Source organism: Pezoporus wallicus, unplaced genomic scaffold, assembly GCF_028554395.1.
Source record: "Pezoporus wallicus isolate ANWC-B61680 ecotype Strahan unplaced genomic scaffold, APGP_CSIRO_Pwel_v1 contig_6484, whole genome shotgun sequence".
NCBI classification, from domain to species: domain Eukaryota; kingdom Metazoa; phylum Chordata; class Aves; order Psittaciformes; family Psittacidae; genus Pezoporus; species Pezoporus wallicus.
Window position 1 is genome coordinate 3106344 of NW_026638903.1, and position 27452 is coordinate 3133795.

Here is a 27452-nt window from a genome sequence, read left to right on the forward strand (position 1 = left end):
ATTGCTCCGACCCAGGTGTAGGACCTTGCACTTGGCATGGTTAAACTTCATGAGGTTGGCATCAGCCCACCTCACCTGTCAAGGTCCCTCTGGATGGCATTCCTTCCCTCCAGCATATCAACCGAACCACACAGCTTGGTGTCATTGGCAAACTTGCTGAGGGCGCACTCAATCCCACTGTCCATGTCAGTGATGAAGATGTTAAACAAGACCGGTCCCAACACCGATCCCTGAGGTAAGCCACTTTTTACTGGTCTCCAGCTGGACATTGAGCCATTGACCACAACTCTTTGTGTGCGGCCATCCAGCCAGTTCTTTATTCACCAAGTGGTCCATCCATCAAATTGATGTTGCTCCAATTTAGAGACAAGGATGTCATGTGGGACAGTGTCGAACGCTTTACACAAGTCCAGGTAGATGACATCATCTGCTCTACCCTTGTCCATCAGTTCTGTAGCCCCATCATAGAAGGCCACCAAATTGGTCAGGCAGGATTTCCCCTTCGTGAAGCCATGCTGGCTGTCACCAAGCACCTTGTTGTTTTCCATGTACCTTAGCGTGCCTTCCAGGAGAATCTGCTCCAAGATTTTGCCAGGCACAGAGGTGAGACTGACTGGTCTGTAATTCCCTGGATCATCCATTTTCCCCTTCTTGAAAATGGGGTTATATTTCCCTTTTTCCAGTCGTTGGTAACTTCACCTGACTGCCATGATTTCTCAAATATGATGGCCAGCAGCTTCGTAACTTCATTTGCCAGCTCCTTCAGGACCCGTGGATGGATCTCATCAGGACCCACAGACTTGTGCACGTTCAGATTTTTAAGATGGTCTCGAACCAGATCCTCTCCTACAGTAGGCCCAAGGTCTTCATTCTCACAGTCCCTGCATCTGCCTTCCAAGACTTGGGTGGTTTGGTCAGAGCCTTTGCCAGTGAAGACCGAGGCAAAGAAGTCATTCAGAACCTCAGCCTTCTCCAAACCCTGTGTAGCCAGTTCTCCTGAGAGCTTCCTGAGGGGGCCTACATTCTCCCTAGTCTGTTTTTTTATTTGCTATGTACCTGTAGAATCCCTTCCTGTTATCTTTAATACCTCTAGCTAAGTTTAATTCTAACTAACTGGGCCTTAGTTCCCATTAAAATGTGCCCTTAACATCACAACACATGCATTGGAGTTCATTGGTAAATAAACACTTATATGTGATTAAGGAAGCTACAGGAATGTCAGTCTACCTTCCAGCATATTTTAGATTTTCCATAATAACATTCTGGCAAGTAAAACTTGATTTTTGTCTCCATAATTAATACGCTTTGGGATGATTAAAGGCATACCAAAATCTCTGATGAGAGCAGTCAAACTTCCCCTGTTTATCTGTCCGGCTCCATAATAGATTGAGGAGAACTCCCAGATCCAGGGTCACTGTGTTCGGGTGGAGGCTCACAGCACAAGTCTTAACTATCATGGCTTATACTTATTTCTAGAGTTTGGTGGCCATTTTGATTATATCCAATGTTGAGCCTATATTTTTATTCCACTTTTCAGCAGTTTGTCAATCATAGCAAAAGAAATGTCTGACTATTCAGAAAAGCCTGCAAGTCTTCCTTGAGGTTGTAGGTGCATCACAGACCCAGATTCCTGCAAGGACTGCTGCATCAGGAATGTCTGCTGTTGTAGCAGGACAAGAGAGAGGAATTGGAAGAAAAGGCTGTTACTTGAGAGGTGAACAGGGAAATTCTGGTGGGCATACCAGCACCTGACATTAACCACATAGAACTAGGTGAACAAAACCAATCAAACAACGCACCAAGAGAGAAAGATGCAGACACACTTCATAAATCTGTAATTCAAAAATTAGTTCAGCATGCATTCTAGGCTGACATTCAGGCCAGTTTATTGTATTCAAACCTTTTCCTCTCTCTTAATCTGTGCCTTTGTAGGGTTGTGTTCAGCAACCACTGATACAAACAAATGGTTAAGGTAATAGAATAGCTTGGACTAAGCTCTAAGGAACTGCTGATGCTTAGTCTCTGAGAGTGTTGAGAGAACAGAAAATTGGTGGGATGATGGGTTGGAGGAAGACACAGGATGCCTGTTGAGTGTATTGCTTCCTACTCAAGTTCTCAGCTGGATGCCATATCAGGAATGTACTTTTTCATTTGGCCAGGAGAGTCAGTCTATTTTTCTTCTGCAAGTGGTTGTTGGCATGTGAACCTGAAATCAAAAGAAATAAAATGGAAAAAGCCAAGTACTTCATGTAAGATTCAAAATATAGTGCTACAGACACGTACAGCATTATACAGTTAAGATATTTTTGCAGTGTTCTTATAATACAATAGAGAAAAATAACCGGCTCACACAGTTACCAACTCTGTATCTGTTGTTGGGATTTGGTGGAATAAGGGCAGTTATCCATCAGCAACCTGATTCTACTTCCACTGAAGTTGTATGGAGTTTCGCCGATGGCTTTAGTAAGTGGAAGAACAGCATCTGGGAAGCTACAGATGAGGAAAAGCCAGCATTTGAAAAGTTTTCTCAGCAAGTTATTGGATAAGAGCCACTGTCTAAAGGGCAGTGGGTGGCCCAGAGAGCAGGAGTTTCAGAGAAAAGAGGTAAAAAATGGATGCATATAATTTTGAGAAAAGGTCTTGCATAAGAGGAGGGTTTTTGAGGGACATGGTATGCCTGATCTTCCTGTTGACTAGTGACAATGGAAGGGCCCATTGTGTAAAAAAAAAAAAAAAAAAGAAAATGTAACAAAGCCCAGGTTTGAGTTTTGAGGTGTGTTGCTTCACAAAGTGTTGGTATCAGAGAAATGCATCAAACAAATGAAAATGGATTTGGATGACCAACTGATGTTCACAGCTGTTGGCTCAAAGGAGCCAGACCTGAAGTAGGGGTGTAGGAAAATAGGTGCCTAGGAGGTTTTTCTTCATATATCCTTGTTTTAGGAAAAATAACTTTCAATCCCTGTAGACTGTTAAGTCAGGTGACAGTCTCTGTTGCATTGTATTAAATCGTTCCAAGAGGACTGCACATCAGTACACTCCATAGCCCTATCTTCTCCCTCAGTATTGACAAACCACTGCATCAGCTTCCCTGTTGCCATTCCCAGGATCGTATGTAAGAGCTCTTGCAAGCATTTGGAAAACTGACATCTTAATGTGCTCCCCACTGAAAGGAGTGATGCTGCAGTTATCATCCTGACAAGGGGGCACAGTAGGTGGGGAAGGGGATATGTGAGAACAGTTCACACATAAACTAGGAACAAAATGGAATCATATGCTTGACTGTTCAACCATCTTCACTGATTTCCATTGGGTGGCCTGCTAAGAATATCAGGAATAGTGGTATATCAATTTAGGATATGTTTTCTTTCATTTGCAAATGAGAATTTCTGAAAAGGGTACATCAGGAATGTATCAAGGCCATGTTAAATTCTTCTTGTCTGTGATCCATGAAGACATAAGGAAGATGCCTGCTGGATGCACAAACTATAGTTTCACTGATTTTCACACAGTAGTCAAGACTCTGCTAGATAAGGACAGGGAGAGCTGAACAAGTCTGGTCTTTGCAGCAGTGCTGTCACCATCAGAAAAATCTGCTACATTCGTTTCAGATCCTGTATGAGAAATCATGGATAGACTGTATTCATGCAGTTTGTATATCTTAACTGTTATTTTCTTCTTACTGTGGTAAAAATGGGCAATTGATTACAAGTACAGGTATCAACATGAATATACACAGTATCATCATGATGGGAACGGTATAGGGTAACACAGCTCCTGGAGTACCAGTGTATGTGGAAAGAGACTTGAAGGTGTTGAGTATAACAGTGGAAGCCTTTGAGAAAGCAGAAAGAGACAGGTACTTGTAGAGTGCAGGAGCATAATATTCACAGCCAGGAAAAATGACAGACTTGAAGCCTAGCTCTGCCATTCTCCTTTCTAATGCTTGGAGGCACTATTCTACATGTACATCTCATTTTTTTTTAGAAAACTTAGCAATATCTGTTGTTTCTGCGGTCCTTGTTATTTCTAGTTTGTGAATCCTGAGATAAGTGGGTATGATACAAGTTTTGAGGTGGGTCTGAAACTGTTGTTTTAACAGACAACCCACTTAAAAAAACAAAGCAAAACCAGCACCTCATTCACACTGGGCTGTTGGCTTCCAACATCTTCAGACATGCAGTGAATTAGAGTAGAGAGGCCAATATCATAGCAAGGTTGAATCCTTTATGGTTTCAACCAGGGTTCAGATGGCAAGATCAAGGTCTGAAACCTAAGTGCTCTGCTTTTCTGATGTTTTCCTTTATTTCTTTTTGCATGTTTGAATGATTTCATGTTATGTATGTCTACTGGCAAGGATTCAGGAAGAGATAACCAAATGACAGAACAGGCACTAGCACTGCATTACCCTTCTCAGATTAAGCTGCTTGGAAATAGCAATATATATTACCACTTGCAACAGGAGAGGTAAGAGCACAGGATACAAACTTCACACTCTTTAAAGAAGTACTATGTCGGTCCACAAAGCTATGTGCTAACAGCAGAAACTCCTCATTCACCTTTTCAGCATTCACAGAGTGGGATATGTGGAGATTTATGTACCAGATGAGCTAAATTAAGTGGCTGTCTAATACCTCTGAATGGCCTCATGCCTTTCATTAAACCGGTGGCTCATTGAAGACCTTTCTGTATATCATCCCATTATGCTTTTCTGCCAAGAAGCTTGGCTAATATATTAATCAGTTTTATAATGGAAAATCAGATTGTGTATGGTAAAGAATGTGCGTTTTCTGCTTCCCAAAGGTTTTGAATATTTACAATTAAAAGGTACGCGTCTCATCTGCAAGCTAGGGATCAACCACAGCTGGGTAGATGAGCATAACAGAAAAATTGGAAGGAAGGGGGACTTCTATCCCCTTTTGGGATCCTTCCAGGAAACACGTATTTAAGCACTTCTATAAACCTATCGTATCAGAAAAAATATCAATACAATACAGATTGCATTTCAGCCTCTTCTACAACCTGATAATTGTGCTTTTTTAGGGACTTATGAAGCTCTTTTTCAACTTGTAGTCACTGATTAATATTGCTTAATAGCTTTTCCAATTTGTCCTGGTTAAATCTGATGTTTGTGCTGTGTGTGAACTGCAGATACGCAGATTTCATACTGTATATGCAGCTTGTTAAAGAGCACCATCTTGCAATACTGACTGCAGTGTTGCAAAAGTCCTGTCTTATACCAAAGAGTATGGGAAATGCTTTTGCTATGAAGTCTCTTAGCTATCTAGGTTTAGATGCACAATGCACACAGTTAAGACAACACTGAGCATGAGAAACGTTCTTTATTCTTTACAGACATACCTCCTTCTTGAAAGCTGTTTGCTCCATGGAGTTTACCATACTACTTTAGAGCCACAGTGGCTGCCTGAGGAGTAAGTCCTCTAAACTAATTGATTTGCAGATATACACACTAATTAGGGAAAAGCGCTAAGAGAGTGAAGTCCACATTCTGCTGCTCTTGGTGATGTCCTGTACTGTTCAGCTGGCACAGAAGTGGCTGCACATAGTACCAGAACAGTATTTGCTTCTGCAAGGAAACCAAAACTAGCACCCTAACCCTGGTTTGGTCAGATTGTATGGATGATTTCAGGCTTTTCTCCATTTAATTCTCTTACTTCCTGTAAAAGGTTCACCAAGATAAACTGGAATGAAGCAGAGCTATATCACAATCCAGAGTTTTAATTTGCTTCCACAACCAAATTTAAGTGCTTTTGAATTCTAATGCTGCACCAGGTGTCCTGAGAATGGTACAGAGGGCTGGTGGTAGAGAGGTACCGTGTGAGTATTCCTGAAAGCTGCTCTCTTGTCAGTGTATTATTCTGTATATCTACCTGTGAGGAACTGTGCTATAAACAGCATAGCTTTCATACAGACTAATTCTCTTCTCTTTACGCCACCTGTGCTGAACATGCCTTTATGCACATGCACTTTCACAGGCACAACTCAAGGTGGATTAAAAACCAATCATTATTGCCAAAAAATGCTAATCAAGATTATCCAGATTAGCCAAATTGTAAACTAATCTAGAATAGGAGAGAAATTTTGAAATAAAAAGTTTAATATTTTTTAAAGTCAAAGTGACAATATGTTTGGAAATATAACCTAATTATTTTAAAAAATAATATATTGCAGACAAAGCTGACAGTGCTTCAGGTCTTGGGTGTTTTGTTTTGGGGTTTCTTTTCCCTGCTTTATTTGGTTTTTGTTTCCTGTAAACCATAAAAAATTCTTTTTTTGCAGTTGTGTTTAGTGTTTGCAAAAATTCATATTTTTTCAAAACTCTTTCAAGAAAAATGGAAACTGACAGCAGCATATCCAGGAGAGACGTGCTTGGTATGTTAGGAATTAGTTTTTTTGGTGAATTGTAGTTGTCCATGAAACTAAACACAACTTACATTCCATCTAATCTGGTTTGTACTTTTTAAAACAGTGAAACTAAGAATATCAACTTTAGCATAGAAAGGCATGGCTTTATTTTAAAAATAAAATGTTAGAATGTTTATATCTTAATAGGAATGTAAATTTAATTTTGCCTTGTGTGAAGAGTCTTCCTGCAAAACACCATGGTAAGAATGGATGTAGTTTTCACTGTCCATAAGTTTCCTTTTTACCTTTCTCAGACTCCAGAGCAGCAGCTCAGTTGCTTTAAGTTCATAGTCTGAAAATAAACAGAACCTAAGAGTAATACTCATTACAGTATTCAATTTAGCATGCCCAATATTGACACATTAAATTACGTAGCGTCCCTGAAGACCCTCTCATGAGCTATTAATGAAAGTACTACAACACAGTGGTATAATGACCTAGACTGTAGTCTCACATACCCCCATGGTTTTTTTTAAACTGAACCTCCCTTTTCTGTAAGGATTTTAGGCATGCATCCCCTGTTTTCCACTGGAGAGCCATGCAAACACAGTATCCAACCACACGTACGTGTTCTTTGGTTTACATATAATACATATGAAGTTGGATTCATTGTTTTCGTTGCCTGGGTAACTTCCACATGCATTCTGTTCTGTGAGGTCTGAGAGGAGGGGTTGTTGAGGGAAAACTGGAAGCAGTAACTGGAAGCAATACGGTGTAAATATGTATTATAAAGTCATATTGCAAAAAAAATTGTATGTGCCAAACAGCAAGTTCCTTGAAATTATGCTTAGCTTTAAGCACATGAATAGTTTTTCGTACAAAATGACCTATGTCTGGTCTTACATGAGAGGAAAAAAAAAAGATGGACCCCAAATTAGTAACTAGATTTTGCTTTATAGCCTAGAATACTTACTCAGATGCCAAGTCTGCTAACTGTACACCACCTTCAGTACTTTGCTGAAAACATTGATAAGCACTGCAAGTAGGAAGTTTTATGCCAAGCAACCCAGCCACAGCTTAAGGAAAACAGAACCTTAGAAAGGGATAAGTAGAACCAGAGATTGATCCTCTTTCAGTCTCTGCTTCAGAGCTGTGCAGTTCTCCAGGAATTTTAAGACACTGTATATGACCTTATTGCAAATCAAGTACTGTGATTAGTCTTTTTTTTTTCTTTTTTTTTTTTTTCCAGCAAAGATGAAAAAGAATCTCATAAAAAAAGAAACTCCACACACTTGATAAGGTGAGTGGAAAGCCTGTCACTTGACTAAAATTAAGACAACTTTCTATTGGTCTTTACAATGGCTTTGATTTTTGCTTTTGTGATGAATGAAGAAGAAATTTGATTTGGCTTTTCCAAGTTTCACTGCCAGAGACTTATGACAAAAACAGACTTTCAGGAACCCATTTGAAGAAGTATATTCCACTGGATCCGTAGGATTTCTATGGTTTGACTGAGAAACTGGCATTTGCTGAATAAATGGGAGCATAGACTCTTCTGTGGTCCAGTGGGAAGAGTCGCATTCTTAGGTGATTCAGTGCTTACCTGTGAGAGCCAGACAAACACCTGAATGCCAGAACAAATTAACAAATGAGCACAGTTTATACAGGAAGATGAATTTACCCTCCTTGTTTTAAAATAATTTCCTGGCCAAATAGTGTATGGAAACAGCAATATTTAATTAATACTGAAGAACAGTGGGGAGCACTGGCTAGCAGGTTTAAGGGTCTGTACTTACCTGTTTGTTACAGGGCTTATATGGGCACATGTATTTTGCCTGATTTAGATTCTAAGTTTTATTCATCCAGCTGGGAAGCAGACATGTACAGTATTATTAGGGACATGGAGTAAGGCGGGACTGTAATTTCATTGTCCTAAAATTCAGACTTTTCTTTCATTTCCTTTTCTAACCTAAGGGGCAACTGACAGCTCTCCAAATTTTACAGGAGAGAGGGAATTCATTTGAACTTCATTCCTTACCACAAAATTCACTCAAATTATCACAAGACATATCTCATACTCTGGTATCAATTAGCAGGTCATTGCTGAGGTTTTCAAGGATCCTCTGTCCACACTAGATGCAGCTGATTGGCATTTGATGTTGGTCAGGTGCTGCTCCTCTAAATGTTACAAGAACTGCCCCTCAGAACTACTTAAACTGGGGGCAGTTTCTTACTGGCTTCAGCTGAGAGTGATCTAATTTTTATCCATCTGCTTTCACTGCAGTGAGAAAAATCATAGTGCCTTGGCTAAAATGGCTTTTCCAAGATTTAACCACTCTAATAATTTTTAGGGGTAGGATTTAGGGAGTCACTGTTTTCTAAAGAGAAGGGGGTCAGTAAAGTTTTGCCATTCCAGGGTAGCCAGATGCTATACAGAGACTACTTCATTTTTGTTGCTGCTAACTCCCTTTGTAAGACAGAGTAAAGATCCTTAATAGCTTCCTGCATGCAACTAGAGAGGGAGAAATCAAGTTTCCGAGATGACCCACTCACCATACCCGGTATGCAGGGGATGTTACAGTTCTAAGAATGAAGAGCATCTCTGCAGTGGTTTAATTCCCCAGCACTAATTACTTGACTACATGTCCCACTGCTTTGGTTATGTGCTGGGTACTAGAACAGAGGCATTTATTTCTAACACATTAGAAATAAAATAAATTTTTCTGGAATATTCCTGTAATGTTGTCTGAGTCTTCCAGGAAAGTCAGTACACTTGTTTTATTTCAGTATGTCCCACCTGGTTTTCCTCTTCAACTGCTGTGTGATGGAGGGATTCTTTGGGTCAGTCCCTTTTGGACAGTCTTTCAACTGCATTCAGGTTTAGATTTCCCATGGCACATGTTCTGGGCTCATAACTTCATTCTCTTCTAAATATTTTTATCTTCTTTTGTGCATAAACAAAAAGTTAAGGAAACATTTAGCTCTGACAGTTACTGGAATTTCTTGCAAATGCATTCCACTTAAAACCTAATGCATTTCTAAGTGATTTGCCTGTGAAGATTATTAGTTGTTTGATAGAGTGTATCTGATAGATTTTGAGGTTTCATGTTCATCTTTTAAGATGGAAATAACATTGTTGCTGGAGAATCCTACTTGTAGGTTTTCAGTAATGGAAAGAAAGTGCTTCTAAGCCAACAAACACAGCTAGTGCCTTGCCAGTTAGTGGCATTATTTTCTTCTAGACTGAAATTCTTACTCATGCAGATTACTGCTAGTAATTAAAAACTGCCTCCTTTATTTCCTTTGCTTTTAAAGTAATGGTTGGCTTGGGGTGTCTGAGGTTTTCACCAGACTTGTCTTTATTTTGTCATTACTAATTTGTTTTCTTCTAAGTTTGGACAATCTTTTATTTCTTACTTGCATACAGATTGAGCTTAGAGAGGCCATACAATCCACAAAAAAATGCATAACATGTTGCTGTGATGCTTGTTATGCAGAGTCATTATACTGGTTTTATGTAGACTTTTATTACATGCAAAGCTGTTAAATGCCCCCCTCTTAAATTCAAGGTTTCCTAAGAGATCCCTTTATAAGGCTTTATTTTCATTTGAATTAACGTTGCCAAATTTGAGCTGTTTATAAGGATATTTTCCATGTCTGTCTGAGTCTGAATTTTTCATTGTAATGTTTCAGATTAAATGGCACAGATGTTTCCAAAAACAAGATTAGGGAAAACTGCATTGTTTTTCTCCATAGTTTATTTTTTCATAAGTCCACCAGGGATCTCTAGAGTCTTTCATTCTCTGGAGCAGAGATTTGAAACATCAGGATAAGAGGAAAGCCATGAGGAGGAGGAGGTGCAAGAAGAAATGAGATGGAAACAAGCCCTTAGGGATCAAATAGTTTATCTAAACAATGCTCTCCTGAATGTTGCTTTGAACCCATGAGTCCCAAGTGGGTTTTTTCCTATGCTCTCAGCAATTAGTTCTGAGACTTTTTGGAAACTTATTATTAACTTCTTTTAGGGTCATGCTGCTGTCACCTGGGCAATCTTCATTCTGGTGTTTCCTGCTTTGGTTTTTGGTGTGGTTTTCTGGGGGGGGGAGGGTTAGGTTTTTTTTTCGGGGTTTTTTTTTTAGTGCTTTGAATTATAACTAACATGATTTCAACTGTTTTTCCTTTTGTATGGGTATGCATGTAGTTTATATCATGAGGGTATTCCAAATGCAGTTAATGCAGTGCAAAGTTGAAGAAAGAAATATACCCCTGTATGCAGGGGTGTTTGGAGCTAGATGATATTAAGGGCCTTTCCAATCGTAACCATTCTGGGATTCTATGATTAGTGCCAGGGCTGATGCAACACAAGAAGAATAGTAGTGCAGAAGGTGGCAAGGGCAATACAACAAAGGAGAGACATAAAATAATTGTTAGATTTTCTTAATACAAAGCTATTATATAGCTATAGGCTCTGTAGAAGGGAAATGGAAGACTGAAAGTAGGGCTTATAAGGGGAGTTGTTTTCATATGGCTCTTTCCAGTATAAGGGATTGTAATGAATGGCATCTGTAAATAAAACTTTCTAATTCCTGCAACCATCTCTGACCAAAAAAAAAAACAAAACAAACCAAAATCAATTTCTTTTTTAAGCTCTTGACTTATGCTAAGTTAACAAACCCCAGTGTGTATCGTTTTCATAGGGTACATTTTCTTACACTGAGTTTTCAGAACAAAGAATCATTATTCCTTTGCAGGCAAAGACTTTGTATTTTGCAACATGTCACATATTCTAGTTGACAGAATACCACTGTGTGTGCAGAGCTTATTTTTCTCTGGCAACTATGAGTGATACACATGGTTCAGTCTCGTACCCTTCATTAATTAAAGTTGTCTTTGAAAATGAATGTCAAAGCATTAGCCAGGAAAAAACAAGATGGAGAAAAAGCCCTGTTCTGTAGTTCAGTTTTTAGGATGAATAGTGTAATGGTAAAGAAATTTGTGAAAGAAAATTGTTTCAGAGATCTAAACAGATCAATAATACAAAGACAATTCAGGGTACTTATTTTTTTTAAACCCCAGGAGCTTCATTGTTGCTACACACTGTTGTGGTTTAACCCCAGCCGGTAACTCAGCACCATGCAGCCTCTTTCTTACACCCTCTTTTCCCCCCACCCTCGGTGGGAATGGGAGGGGAATCAAAAGAATATAAAAACCACAGGTTTAGTTAAGAACAGTTTAATAGCTAAAATAAAGTAAAATATAGTGATAATAGAAAGAATACCAACAATAACAATAATGATGATTAGAAGAAACAACAAGAGAAGAAATGAAAGCTCAGAAAACACAAGTGATGCACAGTACAATCGCTCACCACCCACTGATCTATACCCAGTCTGACCAGAGCAGTGCTTCATCTCTTCCAGGTAATTTCCCCCAGTTTATATCCTGGGCATGATGTGCTCTTGTATGGAATACCCCTTTGGCTAGTTTGGGTCAGGCATCCTGTCTCTGCTCCCTCCCGGCTTTTTGTGCCCCTCTTCACTGGCAGAGCATGAGACTGAAAAGTTCTTGATCGGGGTAAGTGCTGCTCAGCAGCAACTAAAACGTTGGGATGTTATCAGCATTATTCTCAGACTAAAGCCAAAACACAGTACTGCACCAGCTCCTAGGAAGAAAGATAACTGTTACAGCTGAAACCAGGATACACACTTCTGCTAACACTTTCTGAAACCTTGTCTCACGTAGTTCCACATGACTGTGGGGAAGAAAACTGTGCTTACAGAACATTTCCCCTTCGTGTAGTCCAGTATATTTCACAGATCTACATTGCTGCAAGGCACAGCCAAAGATCAATAAAACTTATGTTTCCTGTGAGGAAGATTTCTGAGTCTGAAAGAGGTTCAGGAACACATGGAGGCCAGAGTTCACGTCCATTGAACACTATTTACTAAATCAGATGCAGAGACAGGACCTGCAGCCCTAAGAGCATAACACCCGCAACCAAAACAGTTGTGTCCCATAGTTGCAGTAGAGCAGCTGTTCTCAAAGTTGCTCAGCCTAAGGATAGACTATCTAGATACAGTGAAAAGGACAAGCCTGAAAACCCCTAAAGAAGGAAAGCAAAAAGGCTGGGAAGAAGTCATACTGACAAAGATGAGGCAGAAGGCAGGAAGATTGAGGAGACATGGCAAAGACTCCATAATGGTCCCAAGAAAAAAAGATAAGATCACATTACTAAGCATGCTGTCATCATGCATATGCAGAATCAGACCAACTTTTTAATTATTAGTTTTATTTATTTTGGAACTGTACACACATGTAGAACAGAATGAGCCAAACTTTCAGTAGAGTGTGTGGAAGGGTGTTTATTACATTGGGTTGACATACCTGTACATGCAAGTCATACCTGTAATATGCATTTTCAAATGTACGATTGGAATGGACATAAAGTGGCAGAAGTGGAATATAATGTGATTTTTTTTGTGATTTCAGCAGGAAAATGTCTTTGTACTTTTGTCTTTATACTTTTGTACAAATATCTGTATTTGTACATTTATGTGTTCTTCCCCGTGCTCTGCAATAGGACAAAATAGGCTGAAGATATACTAAAAAAAGACCTTCTAGTGTGACAAGCAGGAAAGGTATCTGATCACAGCAGTTAGGTATAACACTATCTGAAAGATAATGTACCTGGGTAAAAAGCACAATGGGGATATTTTGGAAATGGAGGAGAAGGCAGGCTATTAGGGCCACCCTGTTTGCTACTTCTGTCTTGTTCATCTGGCATGGAGCATGGTTAGTTTCAAGTCCTAGAATAAATACTAAGTGAGACACAGACTCATCCTGTAAAGCTGTCTTCCATAACCTGCTGTTGCTCTCATCTCATTCTGGTTGAGTAACGAGAAAAAGCAAAGAAGTAAGGAGTGTACTTGCTTATCTCCAGATCAGCTCCCTTGCCTGTTTTTGTATTGCATTAACTATCTAGGAAGATGGACTAAGAATTTAACTCATCAGAGTTCAAAATCATAGGGCAGTTTTCGCTTTTAAATCAAATATGTCTATTTGGCACAGAATGCTATGTCTGTTACAAGGATCAAGATAAAATGCAAGCCCATTCCCTCCTCCCATTTCCTTCTGTCTCTCTTTTTCTCTTTAAAACTTACTAAAATTAATACCAGACAGTATCCTTTGACAAACGGGTAGAGCTTCCTGTGGGTCATTTCAGAAGCAGTTCTCAAGTTCTCATGGGAAAATCTGATTGCAAGTGAGCAACAGTCCACATAGAGTCTAGTGTTTAAATAAATTCTTAGCATTTTGTCTTAACATTAGTATCTAGCAAATACAATAAGTTATTAAAACAATATGGCGAATTTGAGACTGAAATTGTTTGTTTATAGGGAGCAACTTTTATTTGGTTTGTCATATGCAGGTACTGTTAGTGCATGAATGAAAACTAAATTTGCAAAGGGAAATGGGTGCCAAAACCCTATTTTGTTAAGATTTGAATACCTTAAACTCAAATTGAAATTCCCAGCCACAGTTCTTAAATATATTGGTTTTGTATATAAATGTTAAAAAATACTCCAGAGTTTTTAATAAAGATGTATTCATCTAAAGGGATAAAGGATCTGGGTGCAGGGTAGTAATATGTGTTCTGTTCAGATGTTTTTCCCCAAATATTTATGCACAGGAGAGTAGCACTATCTAAGCCCTAAATTGTTCCCCCTTCCAATCCAAGCAGTCCCCACTCCCTTCTTCCAGATGAATATACAAAACTTCACATCCAGGCTTTTTTCCATCCATCAACTCATGACAGACAGTCTAGAAAATAGTGTACCCTAAATGTCATGTAAATGTTAGTCTTAATCAGGCAGCCAAATTCAATATTGTGCTACAGCTAAAAATGAATTAAAGAACCTGCCACACACACTTTAAAAAATTTCCATAGAAAGGAAGGTTTAGGCAAAGTTCAAATGCACAGGATAAGTAGAACATAGTCATAACAGGATATGCCTTTTGTTAACTGAAAAAAATGAGGAAGAGTCAACATCCGAAAGAAATTACACTTGCTTAAAATGATATAGTAGAGGGGAATCCATTGATACTAGGTGAGAAGGCCTACCTGTCCTCCCTGGGGAACATGGAAACAGGAAAAACAAACAAACAAAAAAAGACCACAAATACAACCCAAAACCCAAAACCATCTCCATGGCACATTATAGGAAGCTAAGAAGGCTTGACCCCTCAAGGCACTGTGAATAAGGTGACAAAGTAACAGGGAAAGCCTTTTCTATGATTTCACTTCCACATTATCAGCAATTCCCTTTGACAAAAATTGGCCACAACCACCTTTTCCTTTATCCTTACCCTTTGGCACTGTGTTAGTGATGAGTGACTGGCTCCTTTCATAGTAGAGCTACCACTGTAGCAATTAAAGCATTTTCTGTTTCTTAATGGTCTATACTGAACTTTGCAAACATCTAAGACAGCTATCTCAGAAATAATTCCACTATATTCTGAGCAGCCCAATGGTTATCTGAAGTGGCAGGTTTTCTCTTGTCTAGCAATTTGCAGTTCCAGCTCCAGAGTGACAACAAAGATCACATTGAAAGTCATTTATTGTGTCTCATTGATTTCCAGGTCAAAGCTCCAACTGACCTGTTACTAAGTATGTTTTTTCTGTGTTCCCCATAGTCAGCTCCAAATGCTTTTGTGTGGTGTGCATGACACTTCACCCTTACTATGAGTCGTTAGTTGTGTGATGTGATGCCTTTCACTTGCATCACTTGTCTTCCAGTCAAATCTACTGGCTGGTTTTGGTTTGTTATTATTTCCTCTTTATTTCCTTTATTTCCTCCTGGTACATTGATAATTAGGTGACATTTGGTATGTCTGCTGACAGCTTTTACTAGCTCTGTGGATATCACTGTTATTTGCAAACTGTTTTGGGTGTTGGAGCTCAACAGCCTTGCTCTGATTATAACTTGAAGGTTTTTAGAAGGTTCATTATTTTTAATATGTTCAGTACAGACTGTAATATATCTGTAATATCACTGCCTGCTAGCAGTGATGCACGAATTGACTCCACAACTCGTTAAAGTTGTAAAGTAGGTATGCTTTTTATTCAGCGCTGAGACACACGGGGATAATTCCTCAAAGTCATGCTTACCTCAGTGTTGTTTCCCTCTACATTTATTCTCTAAAGTTATATATATTCATAAGGTTGCACAATACTCCTATACATATTCATGTCCTATCCCCGCTTCGTATTATGAGTTAGAAGGTCCTTTGCGCCAGCGCAGTGCCCCCTCTGGTCATGGGCAGGGGTCTCAAGATGAAGTAAATGAGTCTTCCTCCTGTGGGTGGGGTCTTCAAGATGAAGTAAACGAGTCTTCCTCTTCTTGAACTTTTCACCTTTTAGTCTTCACGTATGGCCTTAGGGTTTGGTCGGTGTCCCAGCCATAAACCATCTGCATCTCCCCCTTCAGGGGTCTGCTTTTCCTTATCAAAAGCTGGTTATCAGTAGAATCAGGCCTCTGCTTTTCCTTGCCAATAGACCCAGGTGTCTGCTTTTCCTTATCAATTGTTAGTGCCTTTGTTCTGCTTAGTAGGCATGATAGGTACAGACAACACTTTTGTTTAAGCAATCGAATTCCTCTAACCCCCTTGTACAACCCCCCCCCCCCCCCCCCCCGCCGCCGTACACCCCCTGTACATTGGTTAACCCTGTATCAGCAGTCTGAATTCATACTCCTTTTTTAATATAGGCATTTAACTAAATAGCTAAACATATCATTGTACAATTTGTTTCTGGTAGGGAAAATGAGAATTAACAAAGTGATTTCTTTTTGTAAAGAAAGTTGATATCCCTTTTTAAATGCCAGCAATTAGGAATTAAAAGTTCCTACTTGTTATTTCCATTTGGAAAAAACAATCTGATGATGGTAGAGTGCACATTTGATGCAGTCCTGCTTATGGATGAAGGACATACCTAAATCTTGTTCATCTGACCATATTTGAACAAAAGCAGTTATTTGGCCTGTAGCTCTGTGCCTGTCTTTCTGGCAAGCTGCAATCTGAAAGGCTGGTGCTTTGCCATGCTGATTGTCTCCTCCTGTTTTTCTCCTTGCTGTTTACAGTACACACCTAGGGCCAAATCCATCTACAAATCCCAATGGTTTCTTTTGTTTTCTTTCTTAATAGAAGGCCACTGAAACTTCTCTGCTTTTGCCTGGAGTGTAAGTGGCCTCTCCCAGTTGATTAATTATAGAGAGGTTTGTGATTTCCTTTAAATCACAGACTTACCATGTAGTGTCTAATCAACCAGTGGTATTCTGGGCAATTGTGAAAGGGTTTGCCTATCAGTTTCTTCCTGAAGCCCAGAATGACACAGATTTTAGATTTTCTAAATGTTTGGGTTGATTTCCTGTGTAATATAAGGACTTCTACCACTTCTAGTATCTCCTCAGTATCATGTAATTCCAGAAAGAAAATTAAGTTCCAAGCCAGGATCCCTTCCAAATAATTTGTTACCTTTCAGTCAGAGAGTTGTTTTGGGATTTCAGCAGTCAAAGGAGCTAGTCATCCAGCTCACTTAGTCTGGGAATAAAATCACCATCACTTTTACTCTGCTTTCTGGCTTTAATAGTGTCAGAGATACAATGGCAAAATACACTGGCAAAAGGCAGGTTTGTTTACAGGTCCTTTTAACATGGATCATTGACACAAAAGGCTATAGCTCTGGCAGTGCTTCAGTGCATCACACTTGTATTATATTGGCAAAGCTGACAACTCCCATGAAACTACTAGGCTTATATTTGTGTCATCCAAGCTGTGATAAAGTTAACTCCATCTTAGTGTAGTCCTTCCAGGCAATAACTGATAAAACAGGTCATTAAAAAGTTCAAAGCACCTATTTTTTACTTAAAGTAAATAAGTACTTATTTTTTACTGATGCTTGCATTAAAAATACTAATTTTTTTACTTGATTCAAGTTTCCCAATGTAAATGATACTGATACTAGGTTGAGAATATATTGCTGTTTTGAGAGGAGAGGTGGGAAAGAAGTAAGAAAACTTACCAAGTGTTAATTTGGCAATTCAGATTTTAAGTCTGGATACAAATATTGACTGCCTCCTGTTACTTGCTACCTATGCTCAGCCTCTGAATACGAAGTATGCTTATCCAAAGTTTTTTATGCGATGCATATAATTATGTGCAATCACAACTTTCCTCTTTGTATTTTGTGAATAGTTTTACTGTTTGGAATGCAGACCTGAAACTCATCCTTCTTTCAGCTGATACGTTCAGAGATTTGCCTCTGGGCTGATATGTATGATGTAGGAGCTAAAGCTAGCTTCATCCACCATTCAGCCACTGGGTTGTTCAGTATTGTCCTATAGCCCTGCCAGCAGCAATCATAGCTCTTCCTTGCCCTCCTAAAAAGATTTTAAAAAAACAATACTCCAGAAACAATTCAGAGCCACTATTGGCCTAATTCCTAGTTTATTTAGGGGGACTTTATTCTCTTTTGGTAGAGTGAAGGGCCACAGAGAATCAAGGTAAGTTAAATTCACTTTAAGGTTTCTTCCTAGTTCTTGAGGGTCATCAAAAGATTTGCAACTGGATTATTCTCACATGCCTTGTAGCTGTTAGGAATCAAGTAACTTGTCTGCTTTCTCTGCCTGAATAAGAAAGATGGTACAGCTGTGTAGATTAACAATATACCAGGATGCTTTTAATAGCAGAGTATGAGAAATTGCACTTCAATGTGGATTTACACCTGTCTGCAGTTAGCCACATCTCTCCCACTTCTGACCTTGTGTCTAGTTAGCACCATTTTGTAGTTACAGATACAGAAGGCAGTAAGGTTAAGCAATGAATGAATACTGAGTCTGGCCAGTTTCCCCCGGTTCTCTTTTTCCTCTTTCTTCCTTCTCTGCTACTGGTCCCGCTCAACTAGCATGATCTTGAGCTAGGCCTTCCTAATCCCAGTACTGCAGTATGGTAACTGTCTTTGTCCTCACTAGAGAAGAAAAAGTGTAAGGGTTTTGCCTTATGCTAAACCCCACTTGCTTCTGATTCCCTTTTACTTGGCTTCTGACTGGTCATGGGCCATACTACTTAACTCTACTTGTAGACCTGGAATCTTTGGACTTTATGGCATGGTGGAGCAGTCAGTGTTTTCCTGTCCTGTGACTGTTCCATTACATTAACCACGAAGTTAGGCAATATCGAAGAAGAGGAAAAAATACAAAAAAAACCACCCCACCTTATCAAAGCTCTGCATGGATGACTTATCTAGACACCAAAACTATCTACAGAGAATAACAGGCTGAATAACAGGAGAATAACTGCTGTCAGTGAAGCAGAAGTGGGAGCTGCACTTGTTCTTCTTGCTAAAAGGCAAGAACAGCATCCTTTGCTCTTGCATAACCTGCACAATAGCAGATTTATTAGTCCTGTCTTTGCCCACGTATGTCTATATTGCAGTTCTTTCTTGACGTGCAAGAAATGGTATGACAGTTGCATTCAGAAGATTCTATACAACTGGAATCACAACAAGAAGGAGGCACATCAGCTATATTTTCTCCTGAACATATCTTTTTCTCAAATTTTAATTTCCTTTTCTGTCCTTGACTCCTAATGCCTGTGCCTCATAAAAGCATTGACAAGGTTTGAGGAAGACTTGTGTGTTCTGGTGTAGGAAGACATTATCTAATTGGCAAAATAAGTTAACAGTAGAATATCTAATTGCAGGATCCCCATCACCCAACACTTTTACCTTACACAATACGAATGAGATTTGTTAATATCTCTCTTATAGGATCCTTCTGGAAGCAGTGATATTTTATGTGAGGTTCAGTGTGAGTGACTGTGAAAACTACAGCAGTGCCTTCCTTGCATTTCAAAGAGATCCCAGTTTGCTTGCATTTATTATAGAGGACTGTTTCTAATGGCATATACCATGAGTCCCATTAACCGGGCCATCTGTATTAAGCTCCTAGGAACTGATAGCTATGAAAATTACAGTTTCCAAACCAGAAAGTCCTTCCTGTTACTTAATACATTTTTAACACAGAAGGGCGTTTGTTACATGTGAGTTTTTGGCAGTAACTTCTTAGCCACCTTTTCCTGAACTTCTTGCATTTAAGAGTTGCCTTCTTAGACTGAGGCTAAATTACTTATGAATACACAAACAGTTATTTTGTTAATGCTTTGGATATTAGGGTGAATAATACCATGGCCCTAAGCAAATTTTTCATTGGGTTTTAGACGTGTGAAAACAATAAGACCAATGATTTAAAAAGAGGTTATTTATTGTAATACTTATGTCGTGTCTTTGCAGAGCTTGCTATTTTTACCAACTAAAAAGCAGGGAAAATCTCAAAAGCAGTTTAAAATAATAAACTTGTCTTCAGTCAAGAACAGATCCCATCAGCCTATTGGCTTCCACTTCTGTTTGGAAAGGAGCATTGCTGTACTCTTCAGATATGAGTTTCCCATGAGTTTTCACTGTGGGCAGTCTGTAAGTTTTGACTAGATCTTAGACAGTGACACTTTTGAAATTAACAGCTTCTGAAAGAGTCCTGAGGAACAACATTTACATGCCTTACACCTTGTATGACAGATTAGCATAAAATCTTGACCTCCTAAGACTAGCTGTTTTCTTTATTCCAGCAGAAGTCACTGAGAAAGGAGAGAGAAGGTTAAAAAAAAAACCCAAAACATATATGTATATGGGGTATATATATACACCCCCATTTCAGACTGTGTTGGTCTTTTTCTCCCAAGAAGTGAAATTGTCTGTAAGAATTCACGTAATGCATGTACATGATTTTTTGACTTCATATCGAGAACTTGCATAGGATGGAAAACAAAATGCACAGCATCTGTGTTAAGAATGTATGCTTGTCCTGAGGAGCTTTGACACAGAAAGAACCTGCAGCAGTGTTTGACACAGATGTGAGCTTGCTCTGCAGTGTACGCTTCCCTAGATGGCATTTTGCTGCTGTTGCAGTGCCCCTTGGATTCTGTTTTCTTGGACCTTAACAGCTTTACCACAAACAAGTCTGACAATAAAGCAAGCCACTTGGATGTAGAGGTGCCCACATGCTTGAAGGCTACCAAGCATCTTGACAAAAATGCTTGGCATACAGAATGGTAAACAAATTCCAGAAATGTGAGCATGAAGGGTGGTCTCCCAGTAAGGGTTGTTTTGGGTTCATGCGAGGAGGTCTGCATGTATCTGAAGCACTGCAGCCATGTTCCTGTATCTAACCTGTCAGTTACTACCTTGTTGCATCCCATCTCCAGCAATAGAGAGCAAAACATGATGACTACAGGAACCTGAGCAGCATACTACCCAGAAAGTGGGATGTTATCAAGAAAGTGGGATGTTGTCTGTAGTACAAAAAAACCCTACCTTCACTTTCTTCCTGCCTGGAACAAATGGCATCTTATCACAACTAACTCGCTGTTCCCCTTCCAGATAGCTCAGTAGAGGATATTGCAGATTTTACTTCCTGTCAGTTGTATTGTATCAGGCTTCATACAGAAAGATTGCTGTCCCTAACTACTAGAGATTCAGACGTAGCTCAAGCTTAGAGCCAGATGGAATCTCTTTGTTTCACTCTGAACCATTAGTAGGGTTCCAGGGTGAACTGTTCTCTCACAGACATGTGCAAACTCTTTTTTCCTTTATCAGATTGCAAACAGGCTCAAAACCTTGAGAAATTACTACAAGAATGATATATGAAAAAGAAAGAAACCACAGGAAAATATGCATGTGCACATTGGCAGAATTGCTTAGAAATGGAAGATCAATCAAAAACATAAAATCATACAGTGGCAACTTTTAAGCCATTTTTCAGCAGAGACCTACAATACTCATTCCTCTTCATTCTGGGATCAGGCCAGGTATGATGAGCAGAGTAGGCTGACTTAGGATATGGAGTCCTCGATTCTTTTCCAGAGCTCAGGAAAATCCTCAGGAACCTGCTGTTAAGCCAACACCAATAGCACTACCCATGTATTTGAACAGAATATTTGGATTAGACCCCCAATGAGCTCAGCCAAATCAATTAGCATCTTTGCTATGTCTGATCTGTATTTGGTTCAGTAATACTTCTTATACATGGCATCAGGGAGTAATGATTAATAATCATAATGTGGTTTTGAAATTCTTGAATGAAAGCAGCTACATCAGTACAATGTCTAAATATTTTAATGAGTTTGTATTTTTTTGTCAGTGCCAGTATTTTGTATGTTGTAAACTCTTCAGCACAGCATGAAACTCCAATCCCATTAAATTTTATTGAGCAACTTAATAAAATGAGTTAAATTCCAAAAAGAAAACAAAACTGAAGTATGAGCATAAAGAACAGTTTTGTAAGCCCTGCTGTGGGTCCATGCAAGGGTGCCTGGGTGGGTATGGAGCCTTCCTTACTTCATTGGTGCAGGCTACCCCTTCTTGACACATAGGTGTTAGCCACAAAGAAATAACTACAGGAGAGCTTCTTATTTCCTGTGCAGCTTCTATTATAGCAGTAGTTTACGCTACCACAGGCAAACCTGCATTCGAAAGCACTCCACATACCCAAAGCCTGACTTGCAAAGAGAGAAATCAAAGGCAAGCAATGTTAAGTGACTTTCTGGCTCCTCTGGTGAGGTTGCCAGAGGAATTGTCAGCAATCCCAGTCTGTGAATGGCTTTTGCCCTGAGAGTGTTTTGTGGCACAGAATTGGTCTGAGTCTACTGAGTCCACATTAAGCCATCTGTCAGTATGCCGAGCAAATTCAATAGGTTTGGGTCAGTAACCTACAGACAAATACAAGTAGTGCTCCCAAGTTCAAGTGCAATATTTACCTTTTAGGAAGACTCTGTATCTCCTTCTAAGATAAATGTGAACAAGTAACAAAAAAGGTGTTTCATAGGTACGAACCTTTCCCAATTGGCTTTATTTTTAATACATAAACAATCTCTTCTCATTGTTGCTTCTCCTAACCTGTAAGATCACAGAATTTGTGGGCTTCTTTGCTCATAATGATATCCTGTGATACTTAGGGGCAGAAACAGCTAAAAATAGTGGAACTCTCCTCTGCTCAGCCCTCTAGGAAAATATTTTGATAAGCCCAGGCAGCAAGCAGGAAGGCTTAAAAAGGAAAGTAAGACATACCTCTCTGGATCTGAATAAACCTTAGGAAAGCATGTCTAAGAAACAGACTACGCTCAAGCTTTTATTTTATATTAATCAATTTGCCTATCCAATGTAAAACACATGTCATAATCCATTCAGGTAATAAGAACAAGGAATAATCTCTTTCTGAGATCTTGCTGCTCCCTCTGCACTCACATATGGCAGGTGATCAGACTTGCTTTACATTTTGTTGCTCAGCAGTATACATCAGTAAGGCTGCCAGGGAGCTACTGTTTTTCCGTCTACCATTTCCACACCAAGACAGAATTATCTGGACACAAAACAATAACAAAAAAAATCAATTTTATATGGAGTGTTTATAGGTGCCCAAAAAAAAGAATGTGCTGTGGCTCAGATTATCCAGATGCTCATGATTTTTGGGTGCCGTACCCTTAGGATGAATAATATAATAACTGTAAGGTGGAGGAAGGGGTTAGAAATTAGGGAGCTAATTTTCTGGGAGTAGGCACTATTCCAGGTTGTATTTCAAGTGTATTAACACCATCTAACTTCAGTATCTAGCTTAAGTGCTGTGCCCATTGGAAGTTTGGTGCCTACACTGTGGTAAAACTGTCACTTTCTGATTATTTCTGCAAACCCTGTCCCACAGTTTGTGGTGTAGTAGTAAAAGTGAGAATGGACCCTTGCGTTGCAGCCCTTTGTATGTGTGGTGACAAAAACACGGTAAGAATTTTTGTACTTTGATTATTTTTTGTAGTATTTTATTAGCAAATTCTCTTCTTGGAAATTTAGGACAACTTCCAGTGTCACAGGTGAAAGCTGAAAGGTCTTTACAAAATCATGGCTAACTATGTGCATGTTAGTTCTGTGAATCACTGCGGTTTGTTTCCATGGTTTATGCAGTGTTTAAATATTTATAAAAACAACAACAAAACAAATCCACACCAGACCAAACAAGTACAAGCTAATTCTCAGAGTGATTTACCATGAGTACTGTGAGCAAGAGCACATCTGCAGGCTAGTGCCCTCATTTTTCAGGCCTGCCTTGAGAAAACTTACTGTTATATAACTCAGGGCAAAGCTGGATAATGGCTTACCCGTCAGGAAAACACAAAATATCTTTGCTTCTGTGAAGTTTTGGAAAGCTCCCCTTCCCTGTGTGTTTTATGTTCTGTTTCCTGAGGAGTCCAAGTAATCAGATACCATGCCATACCCTGGAATGTGATTGTGCCAATGTAGCAAGCAAATGGCTGTCAGACTGCAGGCACTGTATTCCTTATAACAACCAAAAAACCCTAACCCAAACAAACAAAAAACAGCCACCTGAACTCCTGAATTCTATCACAGTATTCTAGGACATTTTTCAAGATGACTGTTTTCCAACAGGCAGAACTGGAACACATTTAAAAAAAAACCCAAGTCAGTATATTTTGGTCAAGGCTCAAGTAAACTTTGGTATTGCCCTGACACTGAGTCCTCTCCATAACATCAGTTGCATATATGCTTCTTCACCTGGATTCTTACCTGTCAAATGTGAAGCATACTTTCAAGGGGGTCACTCTAACACTTAGGGTTTTTTTAAGGCTAAAATATGTTTGCCAAATATTGCATGTTTAATAGGAAATTGAATACGAAGTGGTCTTAAAATACTTTTGACTGCATAGAAATAGCTAAGAGTTCCCAGTATAAGAGTATTCCTTAGGTCATGGTTATTATTTTGATCATGGTACATATGGAAAACTGATCATCATGTATTCACAAATGCTGTAATTCACTGTAGCGTTTGTATGGGCCTGGTACACTCTGTGTTTGGTCAGACCACTCATCTGGGATTACATACCTTTTCTATAGTCTAGGTTGGTGTGGGAGAAGCATGCTTAACAGGCTGAGCAAAGTAAGGCGCTCCCTCAAGATTGCTCAGAGAAAAAAAGCATGTTCAGAAAAGGCCTGGAGTAGAAAAAGCAGAGCTCTAGCCTACCTTTCCAAGAATTCTTAATGTCAAGTGAAGCCTGGAACTAGAAAAACATTTTAGTACCAGCCACCCTGTTATATGCATAAAACTCGTATTTTACAGGGCATGAAATATTTCTGCCATATTTGTAGTCATTTTCTCTTGTTGATGCCAATTCAAATACATGCTTCCTCTTCTGATCTTTGTTACTCCTGTCTAGCTCCCTGTTCATAGCTTTCCTTCCCCCAGCCTGCAGTTCTCAGGGGCATCTCATTTTTTACTTTTTTTTCCTCTTGATATTTCACTGATAAGTTTTCCGTAACATCTAGATAATTTTCAGGTTATTGGTTTCATCTGTTCTTTCTTTCTGGTCTGTAGTGACTTTTCATCATTTCCATTCATTTATTATGTTTTTTCTTATCAACTCTGTTTTCTGGTTTTGCCTTGTGGAATCTGTATTTATGCCCTAACCTCTCTCCTTTAGCAGTTTTCTATGCTGTCTAAGGAATGTACAGTCACAAGATAAAAGGGCACTTCTCTCTCATACATTCCTTTCCCAGGAGACCAGGATTATTCCCATCAGTGCAGGACCTAACTTGTTCCTTCTTGAGGTCAATTATATAACAAATTTTCAAGGCCAGTTTTCAATCCCTGAAAAATGAAAGAACAAATCTCATCTCAAGTATGATATTTTGGTAATGATCTAAAAATTGTTTGAGGTGGTCATCTCAGGTAATTAGTTGGTTAGTGGTAGATTAAGGGGGTAAAGGAAAATTAGTGGAAACTAAGGGATAATCTAGAGGAGTAATAGTCAAGAAAGCTGTTGACAAATAGCTGTCATTTCCCTCTTGTCCACATGGACAGCTTCTGATTTCATTAAGTTTTATTTGGAAGCTATTTTGCTACTGTGAAGATTTTGAAGCTGTTGTGCAAGTGTATTTTTATTTTAACCTACTGAAATGGGCAGCTCTGTGTCCCAAGCGAAAAACCTGTGAGAATTCAGGTTCTGGAATTTATCCAGTTGCCCAATGTTAGTAATGATGATGACTGAAGATACTCATATCTTCCTTTTGTGTTTCAGAATCATAGAATCACAGAATGGATAGGGTTGGAAAGGACCTTAATGTCACTGAGTTCCAACCCCCTGCAATGGGCCTCACAATGGGCAACACCTCATGCTAGACCATGTCACCCAAGGCTCTGTCCAACCTGCCCTTGAACACTACTGGAGATGGAGCATTCACAACTTCTTTGGGCAGCCTGTTCCAGTGCTTCACCATCCTCACAGTAAAGAACTTCTCCTTATATCTAACCTGAACTTCCCCTTATATCTAACCTGAACTTTCCCCGTTTAAGTTTGAACCCGTTACCCCTTGTTTTATCACTACAGTCCCTAATGAAGAGTCCCTCCCCAGCACCCTTGTAGGCCCCCTTCAGATACTGGAAGGCTGCTGTGAGGTTTCCGTGCAGCTGTCTCTTCTTCAGGCTGAACAGCCCCAACTTTCTTAGCCTGTCTTCATATAGGAGGTGCAATCTCACTCAGTTGTCACAAATCATCTGTATTTCTTGGAATTTCAGTTATCTGAAAACATGCAGTAATGTCGAAAGAATTCAGAATGACAGTGATTCCCTCTCCTTTCCATATGGCCGAGGAAACTGATGTTATAAGGGGTGGTGAAGGAAATTGCATTAGAAGTATGTAAGAGATAAAGTACATGAAAAGGGAAAATATTACTTACGTTTAGAACGAATGAAAAATCTCTCTGTACATCTCTCTGTGAAGTCATTACTGTAATGTCAGTATTACATGAAACATTTTCAGAACTGCAAGATTGTAATTTTATTGGCACCACTGCAAATGCACATAGAAGGACTCACTTGTAAATGTTAGTTTCTTTTCTGGAAAATAGGCTACATGTGCAGATATTTTAAAGAGTGCTGACAGAAGCAGGTTGTTCCTTGAACCTTCATCTATAATATAGAAGTGGCAGATCCTGAAATAAGTGTAACAGTAGACAGAATGCTCTAATTTGTGCTGATTTTCTTCTCTTACTGAATTCAAGGAGAGATGAACATACTCAACTTTAAGATGAATCCTGGCATAGAGTTTACGGGGAGGAAAAAAATGCATTTCTCTCTGCTTTGTGTCACATTCTGTGGCAAGACTAGGGAGATGCTTAAGTATTAAGATGTTAATGGACATAAAGGATCAAAATTAATTAAAGGTAATTAAGGTAATTAATTAAGGTAATTAAAAAAATCCTTTTGCGTCTTCTTCTGATGCTAGGCACACATAAAATTTTACTGATCGAACATCTCCCAGAATATGTGTTTTCTGAAGTATAACTTAAGACTGTGTTCGTGTTGACAGAGGTACTGCCCTTGAGAGGTGCTGAAAGCCCCTTGGACTTGAAGAATATCCTGAATTTCCACTGTCTTCAGTAAGAAAAGAAAATACTCAGCACCAGGTAGGAAGTAAAAGAGACCTGATTTACTGTACAAAAAATGAGAAATCCTGAGATATATCAAGGGGGCTTGTATTTCAAACTCTTGCAAGTCCTTATGAATTCAAAATGAAATTTCATTGTTCCTTAGGTAAAAACTCTCAGGAATATGCTTGTCATTAAGCCCTGATTTAAATATATTTTATGATGTGATTGTATTTGTATTAATTACTCTCTTGGTCTTATATATGTTCATGATGATGCAAATTATTCCTTTTAATTTCCCTACATATTTTAGTTTTATAGCCTACATTAGCAGAAGTGCAATGATAGGGCTATAGAGACCTAAAATTACTCAATTTTACTCTTTCTACTCTTTTCACCTTGTGTATGTGATACTGCTAATATTGCTGACATTTATAGTAATTATGGTGAATTGCACCACATATTGGAAAAACTCCAGTGCGGAAGCTTGCTGCAAATCTGACCTGTTCCTAGTAAAGGATGTGGAATTGCACCAACATAAATACTGATA

The 27452-nt window shown here is 39.1% G+C and overlaps 2 long non-coding RNA genes across 2 annotated transcripts in view; one reads left to right on the forward strand and one right to left on the reverse strand.

Moving 5' to 3' along the window:
- Positions 1-27093, forward strand: part of LOC130601222 (uncharacterized) — an 85385-nt gene extending 58292 nt beyond the window's left edge. Inside the window, exon 3 of the long non-coding RNA XR_008972625.1 lies at positions 26845-27093. This is a non-coding gene — a long non-coding RNA (uncharacterized LOC130601222). The remainder of the gene's footprint in view (positions 1-26844) is intronic.
- On the reverse strand, positions 1743-10436 carry LOC130601221 (uncharacterized). Its single transcript, XR_008972624.1, has 3 exons — positions 9164-10436; positions 6672-6718; positions 1743-2206 (listed from the first exon to the last, which is right to left on the reverse strand). It is a non-coding gene; the product is annotated as an uncharacterized LOC130601221 (long non-coding RNA).
- Positions 27094-27452: the final 359 nt, after the last annotated feature.